Genomic DNA, 18,129 nt, shown 5'->3' with positions numbered 1-18,129 from the left:
CATTAATTCAAACTTCAAATTGAAGTACTCGAGTGAAATTTGAATTCATGCCCTTCTATTTGATTGGCGATTGGCATTCAAAACTTTTACAGAACCCGGCAAACAAGTCCATGTGTTAGCGAGTTAGCGACAATGCTACCAAATCCTTTTAATCGCAAGCTCGCAACCCCTTTTACGAATCCTCAAAGAATTTCGCGAGTGAGCGACAGTCGTTGATCTAACAAAACAACTTATTTCATCTCAAGATCGCAACTAGAAACTTAACTTGACTTAAACCCTTGTGATCCCGTGACAACAAGACACTTAACCGCCTTCGCATGCTCGCAACACTTTTTGACTTAAGACTTACAAACCCACAAGCATGTGATGACCACAAAATCAGACCAAAACTTACCTGTCGCCAGATCGCAACTGAAAATGCTAAACAACTTCAAAACTTGCAAGCAAGCGACTTAACCGCATCACATGATCGCAAATTAAAATGACTTAACCGCGAACACCTCGCGACCTTGTGATAACATAAAATCACACCCAGTCGCAACCTCGCAACATAAAATGGTATTTGGGCATCGTCACTTCTCTCAAGTGACCAAGTCTCATTAACCGCCACACTTGCATGAACTAGCTAGTGTGGCATTAATTTAATTAAACTGATAGAATGCATTCATGAAATTGTACAAATGTCAAAATCTTGGCTTGATCGTGTCAAAACTTTTACAGAACCCGACAAACAAGTCCACGTGTCAATCCCCATCTTTAATTGCACACTCTCAACCGGTTATAACAATCAGGAAAGGAATCGACGAGTTAGTGACAATGCTACCAAATCCTCTTAATCGCAAGCTCGCAACCCCTTTTACGAATCCTCATAGAATCTCGTGAGTGAGCGATAGCCGTTGATCTAACAAAATAGCTTATTTCATCGCAAGATCGCAACTTGAAACTTAACTTAACTTAAACCCTTGCGATCTCGTGATAACAAGGTACTTAACCGCCATCGCATGCTCGCAACACTCTTTGATATATCCTTCTCCAAAGCCTTGTGATTGATCCAAGTTCAAATGGATTCTCCAAGTTAACCAACTGTTGTTTCATAACCAATGCAAACTATTTACATTGTTTTCTAAGATGATCTGAATTTAAAATTCCTTGTATTGGCTGTCCATTGCAATATGCATCTTTTGAAAATGTTAATATCAATTCCTCTAGTTTTTTATGATACATCTTTGCGTCATTTGGATTATCTCCAATTGAATGCCAAAATTGAGGATACACACAACCCATGGCTTCAAGTATTTCTTCTTGAGGGAATCTTTCACGAATCTTAGTTGAAAGTTCATATGCAATAGACTTCAAATTATCACTAACAGATTTAACAATCCTGTCAAAATCTTCCTTTTAATTGGTAGTGCTTTGCCTCGCTTGCCCATCTTAGATTGCTGCATTGGTATCTGAAATCCTTTTACAAAGACACATAACTCATTTTTTGTATTGAAATGTAAAAAATTTTCAGCATGATTCAAATCTGTAATTATCCGCCACCTAAAAAAATTTGGGCTTCACCCTGTTAGATCTGAATATAGACCATCCAGGCTCAAGCATGTCATTTTACGTAGAGTGCTATACTCATTGATATACATAGTTCTGTCTTGGGCTTTTTTAACAAGTTTGTTCATTGAATCTAGCATGGGGAGAAGACTAGCTAAAGTTAACAGAGTCTCTATATCACTTAACTTATGTAAGAGATCAGGAGCTTTGTCTATTATGAGGCATTGCTCATACATTAGTCCGATCAAGGATTGATATTCTGTTAGAACTTGTTCCACTAGTCCATGCAAGGAGATCCATCTGGTCTCAACATCCTTGAGAAGCTTATTTCCTCCTATTACTCCCTTGCCAAAAATCTAAAATTCTGCAAAACGTTTAGGACTTCGGCAGAAGTATGAGTGGAGCTCGTGGACCAGATCTTCAACTTTTGACACTGTAGGGAAATTTCTTACAATTCTATATGCTAAATTCATTCGATGGGCCATGCAGTGAATGCCAACCATGTATGGTGCAATACTAGTTTGTAATCTTGTGCAAAAACTAGTCCTTTGACCTTGCATTACTGCAGCTCCATCAGCTCCAACACACACCAACTTCTTGGCAATTGTCAAGTCATCCATACCAGCAATTTCATTCAAAGCTTTCTTAACTTCCAAATATAAATTTTCTGCTATTGAATTGCCCCTCATTTTATGAACACAGAGTAGATGAGCTCGACAGACGTGTTCTTTTACGGTATACACATGCATACAAACCCAAGCAGTGTTATCTACCGTAGTAACTTCATCTATGGTTAATGAAATGAAATTTGACTCTTTTGCACTCTCTTGTAAATTTTCCTTTTCCACCTCAGCGAGACAGTTTGCCATTTCCCATCCAACATTTATTGACCAATGTGACATAGGATAGTGAGGAACATTCAAAAAAGATAATAAATTACTAAATTCTGGGAAATCTTTCATAGGACACCCTCTTGACATAATATGAAAAACAACACTCATCTGAACAGTCTTTGCTAGGTTTGCATCTTTCGCTGCATGTTCAAGCCCAGCCTTGATTGTATTTTCAAATCCACTATTACGAATCAGTGTCATTTTGTGGTTATGCTCTTCATATTCTGCGGCATACTTAACATGAAGACATTCTTCCTTTGATTTCTATCTTACTACTTGTGTTTCCTTTCCGTCTATGAGCTGTTTTTCATAAACCTTACCAATATAATTTTCTATGGTGTCAAGCTTTAGCTGCATCTTCTTCTCTCTTTTAGTTTTCTAGCTACAAATCTTACACCTGCATTCTGTTGGTTGTTCATCATTGTTTGGGACCGGTTCAATGAATGGGTACTTTTCTACCCAATCAATCTTAAAACTCCTTGTCATCTCCCACTCTCGCCCCAGTTTTACTTTCCTTTTTCTTTTCTTCCTACCAACATCATCTTCAGTACTAGCATTTGCATTCGCCAATGGTATCTCATTGTGTGTATCCCTTAGAACATCTTTTGTCATGTCAATATTGTCATCCTCATTTGATGCATTTAACTCAATCACAATCCCACCTTGTGGTGGTGGTGAGCTACTGTGAATGGGTTCTGCAACTACAGAGGTTGATGGACCAGAAACTTTGCCAATTCCAACAAAAGACTTTATGGTACTATCTTTAAGTTTAAGTTTTGGGCATTTTGATGGTCTCCCAATCCCTTCAGTTTCACTGCCCTGAGGAGTCTTACCCTTGTCTGACATCCCAATCCCTTCACCACCCTGAGGAGTCTCACCCATGTTTGACTGTGACATCTTGAGTCTTGACCTCTCACTACGAATTAAAAGTTAAAACTAATACTATCAAGTATGAAGAAATGATTGCTCACCTTTATGCCTTCTCAATTCTCTGAATCAGGAATCAGGAATGAATGCCTAGGCATGTTGTTGGCATTTTTGATGTTTATGTTGTGATTGTCATTGATGGACACACACTTGCATTGAGATCCCCTTTATATGTATGAGTTAGAGCACAACCAATATTTTGTTCTAGCTGGTATGTTGTATTATAGTCTTTAGACTATTGGTGTTTTGCAGAATGTGTTTCCCAGTATAAAGCGACATGTTGACCCCAAGCAGCTCGTAGACCCCAAGTGGTACGAGGGATTAAAGCGGCATAACACATTTTTACCAGTCTTCATTTTTGTCAAACCGACAACCGGCATTTTGTATGAACCGGTAATACTCTATGATGAGTTACCAACCGACATTTTGTGATGAGTTACCATCCACCGATTGTTTGACGGTGCTGACACTTTAACGATGCTTTTTGTGTCGTGTTACCAAGTATGTCCAAGTTCATTGAACCTAGGAAATTGTAATGTAATCCTATTGGATCGACATGAAATCAGAGTCCTTTATAAGGACATCATGTCTAGGGTTTTAGGTTGTTGATGTGGATATACCTAAAGTTTATGTTGTTGCTAGGGTTTAAGGTGGTTGAGGAGTTGAAGAGAATATGGATGTGTAGAAGACTAAAGTAATGCTGGAGTGCATTAAGAACGAGCTATCAAGGGTCTAACCAAGCAGTCTGTGCTACTAGCTAGATCAAATACTTGTTGATTACTCACATCTTTGACAAGTCTATAGCCCTTAACCGGGTAGGCCCAAAAGCCTTTTGTAAATCCTCTAACAAGGTGGTTCAAATTTGTGGATCTAAAATCCTCTAGCAAGGTAGTCTTTAATCAAACTTATCTCCTAACAGAGATTGAGATTCCTAACAGGATCTGTTCTGGTAAAGAACATTGTAAGACCTTAACCGGTCTGACCTTAATCGGTCTGGTTCCTATTATGTAGATAGTTACTTGTAAGTTCCATCTCATCGTGGTTTTTCCCATTTGGGTTTCCACGTCAAAATCTCATGTGTTATGGTGTTTGTGCTTTTGTGGGTGAATGCGTTATTTGCTATTTGGTTTGCATGTGTGCTAACCGGTTTTTCTGCTAAACTGTTTTACCGGTTTACTGTTAGTCTTGTAAAGTGTTTAAGTGCAAAGATTTTTGGCATACTAATTCACCCCCCCATCTTAGTATTCATCAATTGGTATCAGAGCAAACCTTTCTATAAGTTTAACCACTTGGAAAGAGATATGGGGGAATACTCTATAAGAGAACTTACTCATCGGCTCACTTAGTCTGAGCAAGTCTATGATGATCTTATGGTCAAATACAAGGCATCTCAAGCAAAAAGGAGAGAACATGCAGAAAAGCTGATGGAGCTATCTGAAAATGGTTCTTTAGATGAAGCAGACATGGAAGCCCTAATTGCAGAAGTAAATAAGTTGAATGAATCAAACTCCAACCTGAGAAAGGAATTGGAAGGACTGACTATCTAGATGTGTCAAGAGCTTGAGAACCAGAGGAAAGCTAAAGATCTGGTGAAAGAAAGAGATCACGAGATCTCCAAGCTGAAACAAGAGATCAGTGCCCTAATTGCTCAACTCCATGCAAGCAAAGTGGAAAAGGAAGACATGCAAGGAGAACTGAACATTGCCATCTCTGAGAATGAAAACCTATTGGAAACAAATGCTGCTATTTCCAAAGGACTCTCTGAGTCAAAGGAAATACTTTCTAAGTTCAACAAGAGTACTGTCAAGCTAGAGCAAAAGCTTGAATCTGCCAAATCGGTCAAGAATACCAATGGACTTGGTTATTCCGGTCATGAGGAAGGTGAGACCTCTGGTACAAATGCTGGAACATCAAAGAAACAATCGACATCAAAGGATAAAGGTAAACAAAAGTTTAAACCTGTTTGCTTCAACTGTCTTAAAGAAGGACATACTGCAAATGTGTGTAGGAGTAAGGCTTACAACAATTTTCCTTATTTCCTAAATGATAAGCCTAGATCCTATATATTTGATGGTAACTGTTATGCATGCAACAAGTATGGGCATAGAGCATCTGAATGCAGGTCTGTTATGAATAACACTGGAAGATATCCTCAGAGGACTCAAGGAGTTGGTCCTGTACCTTTTGTGAACTAGAATCACAACCAGTTTAATGCCTTCAATCATTAGCAAAGAAGCGGTGGCTATCAAGCGGCAACCAGATGGAGAGCAAACTATATGGTCTATCATGGTCATGGTCACACGGCTACAACATGCAGAAGGAAGAATAGAAACATGAACAATGGACCTTGGGGAGCACCTAGATTGGTCTGCTATCACTGCAACAAACCGGGTCACATTGCCAGATTCTGTAGATCAAGAAAGGACATATCTGATGATATACCGGTCACTCCAGAAGGAAACATTGATGTTGACACTGTTCAAGCGGACATGAACAAAATTTGGAAGAAGAAACCAGTGGTGTTACAATAGGAACCGGTTTCTGCACCTAGTGTGGAAATCACGAAATCGACAAACTAAGCTTCAGAAAAGCTTAGGGGGAGCAAACGGCGAAATTTTTTGAACCCCCGGTTTACACCGGTAAAAGACCTTAATCGGTATGTGATACCTGTCATTTGGCAGAAGACCAGAAATGGTAAAAAGGCAAATTAGGGTTTACGCCCTAATGGAGGAGCATTAATGATGGTAGGTGAGAAACATACTTAAAAGGATTTTTCAAATCATTTCTCACTATCAGTTTTCGAGCGAAGAAAAGTTTTTCAAAGAGCAAAGCGACGAAAAGATGATTTGAGCTGAGATCTTGAGAAATTGAGAAACCACGAAGGAGATTCAAATTCAAACTGCAAATGGTCAAGTGGAGAACACAAAGTGGTGATTCAGCAACCAACAAAGTGTGAAGTGAAGGAGAATCGACAAGCCCTAAATTCACGTGTTTCAGAAGGTATTTCTCGAGTTCTTAAAATTTCTATCATGGCTTCCGTATCTCATACCAGTTCTAGTGCATCTATCAAGTCTGCAAGTTTTATTCAATGAAATTCTAAGTATAATGCCCTATCACAAGTTCCGGCTGGTGTGATAGTAGAAGAGGGAATTTCTGACTACATAGATTGCAAGATTGAAGACCTAGGGTCTCTAGCTATCCACTCCCAGTTAGGTTTATTTTGTGGAAAGGATAAGAAGATTAAATTGGAGTTTAATATTTTGGAGAAGAAGAAGCTCCACAATGCTATTTAATTCCTAGAGGATTTCACAGAGGATCATATAAGGATCATTCTGAGCAGAGTCCATGGTGATAAGATGTACCTGGAGAGAACACATGATATCACACTGTAGGCAATTCATGTAGTCACCGGATTCTACAACACAGGGGAAGTGCCAGCCCTAAAGACTATAAGCAAAACTGAAATGTCCAAGCTCACCGGTTCAGTGAGCGACTCATGAGGCATGACAGTCAATTCTATCAAGGATGATCTGGTGAAGTATGCATGTATGGTGATTGGATACTGGACATTCTCAGCTAGCAGAATTAACTATGTATCTGTTGCAGCGGTAAATGTCGCTTACCGGATGATAAAGGAGGATGCATCATTTGATCTGTGCACCATTATGCAGAGACAACTCTTATTGAATCTGAAGTCAATCAAATAGGATAATGCACTAAGGTTCAAGTTTGGACAACTACTGGTTGGGTTGTTCTTCTATTTCCAAGGCTACTTTCTAGGAGTAGGAGATGTCCAGTGGTCTGCTGACCAACCGGTGACCAAGCAAATCAAGGAAAGCATTGAAGCAATTGGAACTGGTTACCCTGATATTCTGAACAAGTATTTTGATGAGTTCAGACGGAAAATGAGCCAAAGAATGAGGATATCAGGTGACATCGTCAAGAAATATGAAGATGATATCTATTTCACCATCCAAGTAGATAAATGCATAATGGAGGCTATTGAGCCCAGATAGGAAGAAGTGGAGCCAATGGGCTATGAGGTGATGTACGATATGCTGGAAGGGTGTGCCTCTACCCTTATTGCCTCACCTCTTGATCCTAAGGCAAAGAGGACCGAAACCTATCTGGAAAGGGTAACACCAGTCAAGGAACCCTCTACAAAGAAAGGAAAAGAACCTGTAGTGAAGAAGGCAAAGGTAGTGCCTGCAGCATCAGCACTGGTTACTACTGCAACTCCAAAAGTGACCAAGCAGTCACCAACCAAGAAGAAACTGGAAGCAGCATCGGTTAAAGTGTTCGAGAGAAAAAGGAAGACAAGGAATACCTCTCCAGACTCAGAAGAAATTGTGTTTGAGGAAAAACCAAAGAAAACACGTCAAGCAAAGAGAAAGACAAAGAATGAACCGACATCATCTGCACCGGTAAATATAGATATCTCTTCCTATAAACCTTTGACACATTGCCAAAGAACAATAAAGAATATTAGGAGAAAAGTGCTACATGACTTAATTGAGTGTTTTGATGACTTTAATAATGATGAAAAGGAAGTGGTTGAAAAGGAAATAATTCAGTATTTATGTGTCAATGACCGGTCGCCCTCAGAGATTAAACCTTAGACACCGGATTCTTTATATAAGTCATTAGATAATAGATGGCGCATTGCCATAGAGAAGGAACAGGAAATTAGGGAGAAAGTTTTTGCACAGTACTTTCCCGACCTGTCAAATTCTGAATTATGTGATGTTATTGACCAAAATAAAGGACTCTTCTTCACTAGAAGAAGAAGACTCTGGCTGTTAGAAGGTAGAGTTGATGATGTCGAAAAAGACACTCATTAGTATATGAGAACCACTGTCCAGTCTCACAAAGCACGTCTAGCCAACCGGCAAGCTGAAAAAGAACCGGTTATATCCAAATCGGATGAAGTATTTGATGATGAAGGAAATCCAGTTGTTGAACCGATCGACACCATTGATGTTGATGCTCTGGATGTAGAGGATGTTACTTAGGAAACACCATCTGAGGCAACAAGACAGGAGCAATAGGCTAAATAGGTTGATAAGCAAGCCGAGGACAGACATGAAGCGGCAAAGGAAGAGGTCGAGTAGAGGAAAAAGGATGAAGAAGAGAAGAGGAAAAAGGATGAAGAAGAGAAGAAGAAAAAGGATGAAGAGGAGAAGAAGAAGAAAGATGAAGAGGAGGAGAAGAAGAAAGATGAAGAAGAGAAAAAGAAACAAGAAGATGAAAAGAAAAAGAAAGAAGAGGAAGATAAGGAACAGGAGAAAAAGAAGGAAGCAGAGAGGAAGAAGAAGGAAGAGGAAGATAAGGAATAGGAGAAAAAGAAGGAAGCAGAGAGGAAGAAGAAGGAAGAGGAAGATAAGGAACAAGAGAAGAAGAAGGAAGCAGAAAAGAAAAAGGTTGAGGAGGACAAGGAAGCGGAGAAGAGGAGAGAAGCAGAGAAGAAGAAAGCAGAAGAGGACAAGGCAGGAGAAGTGGAGAAGAGCACCCAGATGGAAACTTCGAAGGCAACTGGGAGTCAAGCCAAATTGGCTGATCTCACTAGTCCTATCGATCTCCAGTCTGCAAGTGAAATGGAGCTAATGCAGAGCATCAAGGTTGCTCAAGAGCGCCTTGAAATTATTCGAAGGAAGAAGGAGCAGGATGTAATTCAAGTGGCTATGGACACTCTTATCGATTTGATACTCGGTACAAATCTTCCCAACACTGTTTCATCACTAGCTAAACTTAAGCTCATATGCACAGTAGTGGATGATCAGGTGCAGAACCTAGAAGAGGCAAACGTCAAGAAGGAGCATCAAAAAGCTCTTAATATAGCTTTGGTAAAGAAGTTGAATGAGCTTTGGTCTGAACTGAAGAAAGAACAAAAGGCTATAAGGGACGCTCTGGATGAGGGGAATTTGCTACTCAGCAAGATCTACCAACCTTGTCTGTTCTATGATGATGTGCTAGCTCAGAAGCAAAAGCTTCAAACGGACTTGCAGTCCTATGAGCACATTCAAGCCACCTTATGATTCCTTTACAACTTATGGGCAAACCGTTCACCGGTTACACATCCAGTCAGCAAAAATGGAGCAAGAGATCAACACCCGGTCTAGAGATTTGTAGGAGCTACAACTAGTTCTACTTCCACAATTGCAAATTCTTCAGAAGTGCTATCTGAACCTGGATGCCTTAACAGTGACACAGGAGATGAGCACAATCGATGCTATGGAAGAATAGGTCTCCCAGATGCAGACAGAGAAAGAAGTAGCCACCTCCCTACTTGAGACCTGGTCTTTATCGATGAAAAAATTCTTGCAGGACTTTAAATCTATTTTTGACAAGTATTATTCCTTATTGTCATAAACTTTTATTTTAATATCAAATGAAGATAGGGCTATTCAGATGTACTTTGTCATGTTGGCAAAGGGGGAGAAGAATTCTATTTGGGAGAAGTATCTGGTAATCAAAATTTTGATATATGCTCTGAATATCTCAATGTTTATGCTCTTTATGCACAATTGTTATACATTGTATTGCCAAAGGGATAATGTATATGCTTAGGGGGGCAATTTTGCTAATGGCATGATTTTGTTGTAAAACACTTAGATGTCAAAATTTTATTTTCCTAAGTGTTGCCATCAATGCCAAAGGGGGAGATTGTTGTCATTTTTGATGTTTATGTTGTGATTGTCATTGATGGACACACACTTGCATTGAGATCCCCGTTATATGTATGAGTTAGAGCACAACTGGTATTTGTTCCAACCGGTATGTGTATTATATTCTTTAGACTATTGGTGTTTTGCAGAATGTGTTTCCCGGTCTGAAGCGACATGTTGACCCCAAACAGCTCGTAGACCCCAAGCGGTACGAGGGATTACAGCGGCATAACACATTTTACTAGTCTTCATTTTTGTCAAACCGGCAACCGGGATTTTGTATGAACTGGTAATACTCTGTGATGAGTTACCAATCGAGATTTTGTGATGAGTTACCATCCACCAATTGTTTAACGGTGCCGACACTTTAACGATGTTTTTTGTGTCGTGTTACCAAGTATGTCCAGGTTCATTGAACCTAGGAAATTGTAATGTAATCCTATTGGACCGACATGAAATTAGATTCCTTTATAAGGACATCATGTCTAGGGTTTTAGGTTGTTGATGTGGATATAGCGAAAGTTTATGTTGTTGCTAGGGTTTAAGGTGGTTGAGGAGTTGAAGAGAATATGAATCTGTAGAAGACTAAAGTAATGTTGGAGTACATTAAGAACGAGCTATCAAGGATCTAACCGAGCAGTCTGTGCTACTAGCTAGATCAAATACTTGTTGATTACTCACATCTTTGACAAGTTTGTAGCCCTTAACCGGGTAGGCCCAAAAGCCTTTTGTAAATCCTCTAACAAGGTGGTTCACATCTGTGGATCTAAAATCCTCTAGCAAGGTAGTCTTTAATTGGACTTATCTCCTAACAGATATTGAGATTCCTAACAGGATCTGTTCTGGTAAAGAACATTGTAAGACCTTAACCGGTCTGACCTTAACCAGTCTGGTTCCTATTCTGCAGATAGTTACTTGTGAGTTCCATCTCACCGTGGTTTTTTCCATTTGGGTTTCTACATCAAAATCTCACATGTTATGGTGTTTGTGCTTTTGTGGGTGAATGCATTATTTGCTATTTGGTTTGCATGTGTGCTAACCGGTTTGTCTGCTAAATTATTTTACCGGTTTACTGTCAGTCTTGTAAAGTGTTTAAGTGCAAAGATTTTTGGCATACTAATTCACCCCCCCTCTTAGTATTCATCACCTGTGTTGCAGGATTGTAACTCTGGCCCTCTGCCCGACAATGAACTTCAACTTTCCAACTCAATTTGCGGAATGCAAATCGAGACTCGAGACTCCGAGAGCTCCCAATTTACTAATCAGACACAAACAAATTATAAGAAAGAGTGTAAGAAATAGTGTATTTATAGAAATCCATGATTGCATTTTTGGCAAATTGCGCGGGGCCCGGGCGTCGCAATTGCCAATAAACATTTAATTTAATTGCATTTTTGGTGAATTGTGCGGGCATGCAATGAACATTTAATTTAAGCGGGGCGAAATGGGTCCTCAAATGCTTATAATGTTTTATTTGATATTGGCGAATTTGGCCGACGCATGCAATGAGCATTTAATTTACCGTTGGTGAATTAGGTCCTGGGTATGTGGTCGTTTAACTATTGTTGGCGAATAGTGGAGGTGATCTAATACCCACGTCTGAGTGATTCCAGGTGAATATTACAGGCATGCACGTTGATGGTGTGTGGTCAATGGTGAAGCCAGTTTCTACAATTTGTCGTTAACCCTGAAATTCCAGGCGATTTGACCACGATGGTGCCCAAGACTATTCATGTGGAATTCGCCAATTAGCGAAGATTCGCCACTAAAAAACTCTCTGGCTATTCCAACAATGTTGAGTCCAAAGAAGAATGGAAGTTGGAGAATGTGTATAGATTCAAGAGCAATCAACAAAATCACAATCAGGTATAAAATTCCTTTGCCTTGAATTGATGATTTGATGGATAGTCTAGGTGGTGCAAGATATTTTTCTAAGATAAATTTAAAAAGTGGATATCATCAGATAAGAGTCAAAGAGGGTGATGAATGGAAAACAAGCTTTAAGAAAAATGATGTGCTCTATGAATGGCTAGTGATGCCATTAGGGTTAACAAATTCCCCATGTACCTTCATCAGGCTTATGAATGAGGTGCCTAAAGATTTCACAAGTAATTTTGTCATAGTATACTTAGATGAAATACTAGTGTATAGTCAGTCAAAGGAAGAACATTTGATGCATTTAAGAATGGTGTTGGACAAACTACATGCAGAGAAGCTACTAATCAATCTCAAGAAGTGTACCTTCTTGAAGACAAAATTCGTTTACTTGGGATTTGTGATCTCACAGGAAGGACTAAAGATGGACAAGGAGAAGATAAAATAAATCATTTAGTGGCCTAATCCTTAGAGTATCTTTGAGGTAAGAAGCTTTCATGGTTTTTCTAGCTTCTAGAGAGAATTCATAAGGAATTTTAGTGGGATTTGTGCTCCAGTAGTGGATACAATTAAGGCAAATAAAATGACATTTCATGGACTGAAATTGCTAATAGAAGTTTCCATATGCTTAATAAGAAAATTATGGAAGAACCTATATTATCCAAAGGTTACTTGATTTTACTAATCTTTTTCAAGTTGAATGTGATGCCAATGGAACTACTATAGGTGTCATCCTGAGTCAAGATGGAAAGCCTATTTCTTACTTCAATGAAAAGCTTAATGATGCAAAGAAGAGATATTCAACATATGATCAATAGTTCTATGACATCGTGTAGGCTTTGAAGAAATTGAGGCATTATCTCATGCCCAAGGAGTTTGTTTTGTTTACTGATAATCATGCTTTATAGTTTATTATTAATCAACCTAAGTTGATCCAGAGACATGTGAGATGGGTTGAATTTTTGTAAAGTTTTACTTATGTCATTAAGCATAAGAGTGGTCAATCTAACAAAGTTGCAGATGCTTTAAGTAGAAGGAGTTTGATCATTCAAGAATCTCAAGTGAACATATTGGGGTTTGATGACCTGAAGGAGATGTTTAAGGAAGATAAGGACTTCAATGAGGCATATGAAGCATGTTTAAATCCTCTTTGTAGGGACAAGAGTCCTTGGATGGAGTACATGATACATGAGGGTTTACTATTCAAGAGTAACCAACTTTGCATTCCGAGGAGTTCTATGAGAGAGAAGTTGTTGAAGGAGAAACACAATGGCATCTTAGCAGGGCATTTTGAACAAAACAAGACACTAGCTCAATTGGGTTCACATTATTATTGCCTAGGTATGGGCAATGATGTTAAGAAGTTTGTATAGAGGTGTAAAGTATGCCAACATGCCAAAGGGAGCAGTTAGAATGTAGGTTTGTTTTAGCAGTTACCAATTCTAAACAGGCCATGGGATTCAATAAGTATGTACTTTGTACTTGGTTTACCAAGAACTTAGAATGGATATGATTCAATATTTGTGGTAGTTGACCAATTTTTTAAGATTTCTCATTTCATTTCATGTACAAAAACAAGTGATGCTACTAACATTGCCAATTTATTCTTCAAGGAGATAGTTAGACTATATGGACTTCCTAGGAGTATTGTCTCTGATCGAGACACTAAATTTGTAAGACACTTTTGGAGGACTCTATGGAAGAAATTAGGTACCAATTTGAGTTTTAGCTCAGCTTACCATCCTCAAACTGATGGTCACATAGAAGTGGTCAATGAAAGCCTTGGAAACATTCTACGAAGCTTAGTGAGTATGCATCCAAAATGGTGGGACTTGGTGCTTGCACAAGCTAAGTTCGCATATTATGATCCCCTAACAGAAGTACATGTATGAGTCTTTTCAGATCATGTATGGTATGCATCTTAGAGGAGTGTATGAGCTAAGGAATCTAGGTAAAATGGAGACAAAAAGTGTTGATGGGGAAGATTTTGCCAGTGCAATGCAAGATTTGCATGAACTAATGAAAACAAAGCTAGAGGAAAGTACTATCAAGTACAATAAAAGAGTTGATCAAAAAAGGAAAGAAATCAATTTTAATGTTGGAGATCTGGTTCTAGCTCATCTCTAAAAAGAAAGGTTTCCAAGAGGGGAATACAACAAGTTGAAAGCAAAGAAAATCGGTCCTTGTAGGGTTCTACGAAGGTTCCTAGCAATGCATATGAGATAGAACTTCCACCATGCATTGGGATTTCTCCTATCTTCAATATCACAGATCTATACCCTTATAAGGGTGAGGAGTAGACAATTCAGGTCCCTGAAATAGGCTAAGAATGAGTCATCGAATGGGAATAACAGTTTCCCAAAGAAACACCAAAGCAACCTGAGCTAATCTTGGATACAAAAGCTAACATGAAAACAAGAGGTAAAGAACATCTACAATAGTTGGTCAAATGGAAGGGGCATCCACCTAAAGATTCCACATGGATGACAACTTCTAATCTATTCAAGTATGGTGTCAGTATTGAGAAGTCGTGGACAAGAGTTCATGAACAAGTTTTTGTCCCTTGGGAGTCTGATGCAGGTGCATCTTATGTTTTTGTTTTTTAGTTTCATTTGGTGAGGTCGTAACTTATTTACAACCTCCAGATAATTTTCTTGCAACAACAAAATAGAAGGTTGAATTGTTTTCTAAATAATGGGATTCTAATCGGGTCCATTGGAGGCTTAAATTAGTTTGTTTGCATGTATAAGTAGAGGCAATATTTCAGCCTCATGATAGGGGGAGTTCACGTTCAAAAAGAAATATCATTGTACCCCCTTGTTTCTCTTTCATTCAGATACATATATATTTCTTGAGTCTGTGTAGTTGTGCACAAAATGTCCTTAATGGTGTCATCCAAATCTGCAAGATGGGATTCTACAAACACAAATGTGATGTCTGACAGATATGCATCCTAATGTAGAAGATTTAGAAAGACAATGTCAATGGATGGGTTGATAATGGATTCAAATGGGTATTTTATGTCTTGCAAAATCCTAGATATAAGTTCGAAGAGACTGTATGATAAATGAGGACATAATTCATCCACACATGTTGATTACTCCCATAATATGTGCACTTCATTTTGCAATTTTTAGACATGATCCATGATGAGGAAAATGAATGCAATTATACTCTCTTGGATGCAATATCAGTTGATCCCCCTAGTTTTTGGCACTTTATAACTTAGTGAGTTTAATAATGCAAATAGGTCCAATGTGTGAGAAATGTGAAAATATTAACTTCTACACAAAAGGGTGCTCAATTTTTGCTACCGATCAAAATTTATTACACAAACAAGTTCTTATAAAACTAGTCTATTTTATATACAACTACATTAAGAGGTAAAAAATAATACTTAGATGTGAAAAGACCCATTCTTCCAACTACTCATTGGAATTGGGACAAAAAATGCTTTATGTTGACTATGCACATTGCAAATTTCAACTCATCATTTGCAAGTTACAACAAAAAGGGGGAAAAAACCTTGGTATTCATTGCAAAAGAAAGTCGTGCTCCCCCACTTACAAATAATTGATAGATGTTGGTGGTTTTCTTTTACTTCTAAAGGTTCACAATTGGCTATCATTAACCACTAGGCATCAAGTTTAGTTAACATAAAGAAGTGGTAAAAATTTATTAAAAACAAGAAGAAGTACAAAGAAAGGGCATTACATAGCCCTATCAAGCTCAACTAAGTGAAGCAACTGTTGAGACAAATATGGGGGTAGCTGACCCCAATTCACTACGTTCCAATCATGAATATGATTAGAGGCCCACTTGGCCAAGAAATTAGCAACACCATTCCATTCTCTAGGAATATGGGTAAAAGTAACAGACTCTAGAGAAGCACAGAGGTTGAGAATCTGATCAACAATTAAAGCCAAATGCCAACTAACCCCATCTAAATGTTGCCTATTCAACATGTTGACCACAACTTGAGAATCAGACTCACATATGATCATGTGCCACCCCAATTTACTTGCACACTCCAAAGCTAGTAAAATGGTCCGAGCCTCCATTAAATTATTAGTTTGAAGACCTATATAAACATAAAAGATAAACTGAACATCTCCAAAACTATCCTGATCCACACCACCAATTCCAACATGACCAAGGTTTCCACGAGAAGAGCCATCCGTGTTAATTTTTAGAACGCCCTAAAGTGGAGGAGACCATCTTCCCTCCCTTTTCACCTTCGAAGTAGGGTGTCTACATCACGCATCTAACAAAAGAAATAATGGTTTTCTTTGAATACTAAGGTTTAACAGTAGGCTATCATTAACCACTAGGCATCAAGTTTAGATGCTAACAAAAGAAATAATTGTCACATTAAAGGTTAAGAGTTATAGTTAGCAACTGGAACAACAAATGTGTTAATAATTAATGGTAGTAAAGAATTGAAACCCAATAGACAAGAGAGAAAACTGGTAATGTTGGAGGCCATGTGGTGGGATTGACTGAGTCAATGAATGTATGGCGTAGAGATGAGCCCGCCTAAACAACAACATGTGCCAAATAAGGAAGCCACATGGGAAACAAGAGGTGCAAAGCGACTCCTTCCTTAAGCACAATACTGATGAAACCTACAAAATATGCTATATGGAAGATTTTGCAATGAGGGAAAGCACCACGTGAAGAGGATTCCTGGTGATTAGAGTTGTGAAAGACAAAGAAAAGTTGAAATACACCACATCAAGGCAGATCACATTATACTAGTCATTGACGATGTCTCCCATTTCACCAATTCTAAATGTTAAAGAAGATAGAAAGGTACCTAAAAATGCATGGAAGAGGCAAATCGACTTGAGTGGATGTTGTCTATGTCACTACCTTGTTTCAAACCTGCAATGCAAAAAATATGCACTTGTTGTGAAATGAACAACACAAATATGCACAGTCAACATAGGCCCATGTGATGATGTGTGTGCTGGTTTTTTCTTTTTAAAGTGATTGTTGGGGGTGACTCTCAGAAAGGGGCGTCAAAGTAGAAGAGCCCGCATGATTACTTAGCATGAACAAAAACCACCAGACCAATCAAAGATGCCAAAATGCTTCAAACTAACCCCAAAATCCTTCAAAAGGTGAGAAAAATGACTGACCTCGAAACTAATGAAGAAACATCTTCTAAACAATATAACAAAATTGCAAGCAGGCCGATGAAGGCCACAGATGAGCAGAGGGCACATTTGCTTTCTGCTATTTTTTTTAAAACTTTTTAACAATTTTTCGTATAACAGTAAAAGTTTTGCAAAACATAAAAATTACTTTCAAAATCCCATCCTAGGGCATGGCTTAATCTCTGATGGCAGAATGAGGGTGTTCAACCTGGTCAAGGACAAGTTGGAGGGCAACGATGAGGACAAAGAGGTTGGGTAATTTTTAGAGCTCTTTACTGTTTTGGTTGTGTTTGTATATAGTTATGTTTACAGGTAGCTAGTATAATAGTTGGGGTTACTCTTTTATGTTTGCCACTGTACATAGGGGCTTATGTTAACAGTTTCTTCTTTGAGCCATTTTGTAGTTGTGGCTCTGACATAAGGTTGGGTCAATCTCTTTCTGTCCAATGATTGTTATATATTAAAAAATAATTGTTATCAATATATGGGTGTGGTTCTGAACTTATCATATTATATTATATTTATAAATATTAATATTGTATTATATTAAGGTAAGTAGAGTTATGTTTCAAGCTGAGGGAAGTTTAAGGTTCATCTAGGATTAGAGTAATCTTTAGTTTAGATTTGAATTTGGGTTTAATAAGGTATACATTAAATATTATATTATATTAATATTACACTTTAGTTCTAGCTAACAGTTCATTTAGTTATCCCGACATAAGCTAAAATCTCTCATAATATAGTATTATCTTTATCTTAAATTTTCACCTATTTGTCTATACATACATACATACATACATACATACATACATACATACATACATACATACATACATACATACATACATACATACATATATATATATATATATATATGAGATATCTTTCTTAAGGTGTCTTTTTTTTTTCATATTCGGTTTCAATTAGAACATAAAATTAAATTAAAAAAGGCACTTCAAGAGATTATTAAAAATTTATATGGTAGTATTATATTAATATTAAAGCTAAAAAACATATCCTTTCTCACAATTTTGATTTCAACCAAACTTTAAATCACAAAAA

Source organism: Cryptomeria japonica, chromosome 3 (genome assembly GCF_030272615.1).
Source record: "Cryptomeria japonica chromosome 3, Sugi_1.0, whole genome shotgun sequence".
NCBI lineage: Eukaryota > Viridiplantae > Streptophyta > Pinopsida > Cupressales > Cupressaceae > Cryptomeria > Cryptomeria japonica.
The sequence above is the reverse complement of the archived record's forward strand: the minus strand, read 5'-3'. Positions refer to the sequence as shown.